Source organism: Lolium rigidum, chromosome 2 (genome assembly GCF_022539505.1).
Source record: "Lolium rigidum isolate FL_2022 chromosome 2, APGP_CSIRO_Lrig_0.1, whole genome shotgun sequence".
In the NCBI taxonomy this organism is placed as follows: Eukaryota; Viridiplantae; Streptophyta; class Magnoliopsida; order Poales; family Poaceae; genus Lolium; species Lolium rigidum.
Window position 1 is genome coordinate 171,510,015 of NC_061509.1, and position 4,505 is coordinate 171,514,519.

Consider the following 4,505-nt stretch of genomic DNA (forward strand, 5'->3'; position numbering starts at 1 on the left):
CCGCTTCGCTTTGTGTCCCTACGCGCTCACGGCTCCCTCTCCGTCGATTCATCCTCCTCCCCTCCTGGTTCCAGCCCCACCCGTCGACCCGGTTACCCTTGCCACCGACGTACGCCCCCCCGCTGCGGCGCTCCTCGACTCACGTCCCGCCTCCTCCCGTCGCATCCAGGTGCTGCGCTGCACCTCTGCTGCTTGCTGCCCTCTCTCTTACCTCCCACTACTGCCTCTGAATTGGTGATCACGGTATTGTTAGTGGATGGGTCCGGCTGCGCACAATAACATCATCAATTGGCGAAGTGAGATAAGGGAATCAATGGGGCTACAACTGTATAGCTTCAGATGACTACATCATCCTGAGCAACTTCTCGTGCACGTTCTATCCTCTCACAAAGTTCCGATTTTTTCTTCTTCTTTATGTTAGGGTCAAAATCTGTTTTGGTATTACTAGATTCACTCAAATTTAGTTGTTTCCGTGAGTAATTACATTGTGCATTTGCACTTTTAATAATTTTTATAGGTTATTATATACTTTAGAACCCTAATTTAGATCGGTGGTACAAAATCTTAAATTTAGTCTACTTGAGCAATTCCTATTACTGATTTTTTTCATTTGAGATCATAAGAAGGTTACTTGATGGATGGAGGATTTGTAACAATACATTCAATCAAAGCAATGATAACATCAGTTTGTTCCGTATCAATTAAATTGAGCAAAGCAAATATTATTCAGCTCAGTTCTATGGTCTCATCCATGCTCATTTGGTGGTTCCTAAAGTTTATTATTGGCTTTGGAAGTCCTGTTGCATTATGAAGACAAAGGTCTATGCATGGTTGCTTTTAAAGGATCGATTAAATGCAAATGGCCTTCTGGTTCGTATGAATTGGAAGGTAGCTGAAGATTCTCACTGTGTTCTTGGCCCTCTGAAAACGCATGAAGATAGATTGCATCTCTTTTATGGGTGCAATTTCAGTCAACTGGTACTATTTGCAAGTGGACTGGATACAAAACGATGATCTGCAGATTGTACTGTCAAGAAGAGCTTTCCCAAACCATTCTTTATGGAGTGCTATGCAAAAAAAATTCAGGCATGATCAGCCATCGTTTTCTAGATGGAAGTGTGGCTTTACTCATGACATGTCTCTGCTTAGGCATAGACTTAAGGCAAACCATCTGGTCGGTTTTCTTGCTTGGCTAGACACCCTACCTTAAGCTACATTTCTTCTTTTGTACATACTTATACTTCTTTTTACCTCTTCTCCTTTTGTATATATGTACTCCTTTCGTTTGAAATAAAATTGTTGTGGGTTTTTGCCTCACAGTTCACAGTAAAAAAATATTATTTAGGTAACTGCTCTTTGTGGGAATGCATACTCCTTTTGCTACTCAAACTGAGGAAATTAAAGCAATTGCAGCACTGTACTGCAGATGTTGAGTTCGGGGTATCTCATGAAAGTGTTTTACTCATTGACACTCAGGTGAGAAAAAATTACTTTACTCTCCGCAATGGTGTGTTCCATTTATGAGAATAGTTAAGTTAAAAATCTTGCTGCTAATATTTTTGAATACATCCCATTGTCCAGTAGCCAGTATGCAGTCCGTCCATCCTACTTGTTAGGATGAGGCATGGTGGTTCTTCCACACTTCCTGTTCTTAACGACGATCCATTATCAGAGGCTTGGCCCATGATCTAATGGGAATCCAGGTTAATGTTTTACTTTAGTTTTCACATTTGATTGTGTTGCCACTAGCTTTACCTTCAGAATACCCAATACCTGATCAGTATTTTTTTGTTGTTCTACAAGGAATTTCTATAAATGGTGTTTTCTTGGCATCATCTGTAATATTTGTTGGTCGTGTTGGAAGAGTTCAATGGTTTCACCACTTGGGAGCTCATGCTTATGGTAAGTTATCTGCCTATAATTTTCTGTTTATAGACACTCACTTCTTTTGAGAATTAGGATCATTTCTTCATCTGGCAGTGTGAATTGCCAATTCTATTTAGAAAACTCTCTTTTATTGAGCCTATTCTAATAATATATGTAGAACAATAGAACAATTACATCCATAGGTTCATAATTGAGTAGTGAGTATATGAGTTATCATAGAAAATTAAGGCAACCAAAAGAAGCACTGATCTTACTCTTCGGTTCATATAACCTTCTAACTTTAGTACATCAGATTGATAATATGCACGGGTAATATTTTCTTCTACATTTAGTTTATCTGTGTTAATGTTTGCCAATATTGTTGAAAGCTGGAATTTGCTTTGTAATGTATTTTTAGAGCTCTTTTACGGTGATTGGCATGGAACTTTGGTTCCGTCTAATCGAATTTTGGTTCCGTCTAATGTAATTTTTTGTGACCGTTGATTAAATCTGTGATAAATTTTCTGTAAGATCTATAATAATATTACACCCTAAAAGAGCTTCAGAACGGACGTTTTGATCGGAGGATTTGATACATCTCGATAGAGGATTGTGATACATCTCGACAGAAAACCAGGAGCACCCGTCGCCGCCGCCCCGTCGACGCCGCCGCCGCCACGCAGCCCCGCAGGCCGCAGCCGACGCCGCCGCCCCGCAGCCCCCGCCCCGCAGACGCCGCCGCGAGTCACCGCCCGTCGGCCCGCCTGCCCGGATCGAATCTGGTTGTGTTTTGGGATTTCCAGTCGACTGCTGAAAGTGATTGGGACATTTTTCATTTATGTGTCCAACTGTTCCTCGACACAATTTTCGTTCTCTGAATCTGAATTTGAATACTCAGATACTAGCACTACGTGGAGCACTTCTTTTTTCGTGTTTGAGCATAGATTAATCATTAATGGCCATGTTGGCAATTGGTGGTTCTTCGGAACGTTGGAGCCGCGCAAGTGCTGCAGTGGCGAGCGGCGCCGGCGGCAGCTGCGCTCGCGGACAGTTCTTCCCAGCCCCAATCCTGTTCTGAACAGAGGAGAAAAGGACCGATCTGATTCTATTCCCTTGTGCAGCTAGGGGCAGTTCTGTCCTGGAGTTTGTCCTAAATCCTCAAAAGAAGCAAAAATAATTCAAAAGGGCAAATCATCAATTGGTAAAGTAAATAGTGGCAAAAAAGAGTCTAATGTAAATAAGGGCAAATCGTATAGTTCCTAGGTAAATAGGGGGCAAAAATAAAATTCCCCAGATATGAGGTGGTTTGATTTTGGTTTACACCGGACAGATTTAAGATATGTGTAAATATGATGAATTATTTGTTGCTTTAAGATTTGTGTAGACTAATCAGATGCTTCAGCCATTCAAACGGACGTTTGTCTTTTATAATGTTGGTAAATTATATTTGAGGTTCCGGTCCCACAAATTTTGGTTCCGGTCCCGCGGTTCCGGCTCCGTCAGTTTGGTTCCGTCTAATTATCACCATTAGATCGAGGCAGATGGACGGTTATTAAAAATGCCAATCACCCTAAAACTTGTAGTATTTTTAAGGGTTGATTTAATGAAGGATACCATACTTCACACATAACTACTGACCTCACCATCATCACCAGACAAAGAAAATAAAATGATAACAAATCAGGCAGATTATATGGCCGACTATATTTTGTCCATGCTAGATCAGCGTTTTGAACTGCTATACTTGCGTTAAGAGAGTGTATTATTCATGTGATTCAAAAAAAAGAGTGTATTATTCCTGATATCAGATGCTCATTTCTATTTCTCATAATAAATAGATATTTTTGAATTTCCTGTTGGTAAAGAAATGAATAATTCTGCCAAATGAACATATGAGCACTTTCCACGAAAGTCAGTACATTTCAAAAGGCAATTCCGTACTGTCTGAAAATATAGTATTCAGTGGTGATCAGTTTAGCCGAATAGGACAGTAGGTTCCAACTTGCGGTGAACTTCTGGTGAATCACTGTACATATTAGATCATAGGGCCATGTGCTTGAAAGTAAATCATAAGTAGAACATGAGTTACCTAAAATCAGAGTTAATTAACAGAAAAGACTGGGGCAACAATATATGCAAAATCGTTGAGCCTGTCTGTGCTAGAATTAGTATGTGTTCTGTTCACACATCAGGGTATACAGTACTAAAACTAAAGTTAAAGATCCAGCCTTTATGGAGTCAGTTCATGTGTTTGTACTACCTCTGCTCACACTAGGCCAGATTTATTAAATAACAAGAGGGAGAGAAAAATCAGCATCCATGTCTCCGCTCACACTTGGAAGATGATTAAATAAGTAGAGGGACAGATGACATTGTTTGCTAATATTTACATTTTTGACAGGTTCTATATGAAATAGAATATAGAATCTATGTGGGAGCATGCTTGATAAAATCAGGTTCATGTCTGTACAAATTAGTTGATCCAGCAAAATTTATTCTTGGAAGTAGATGATATTTTTTCCACATCCTTTTTGAATGCAACAACGATATAACAATAATGTGATCTATTAATAGATTTGCATCTACAAAATAAGTGGGCTTCCACGTTTAGGTTTAAGTCTTCCAAATAGAGAGCTCAG

The 4,505-nt window shown here is 39.9% G+C and overlaps 1 long non-coding RNA gene across 1 annotated transcript; it reads left to right on the forward strand.

Annotated features, from left to right (window-relative positions):
• Positions 1–387: 387 nt before the first annotated feature.
• LOC124692592 lies at positions 388–1,867 on the forward strand. The gene is made up of 3 exons (XR_006999591.1): positions 388–1,174; positions 1,346–1,476; positions 1,582–1,867. It is a non-coding gene; the product is annotated as an uncharacterized LOC124692592 (long non-coding RNA).
• The last annotated feature ends 2,638 nt before the right edge of the window (positions 1,868–4,505 follow it).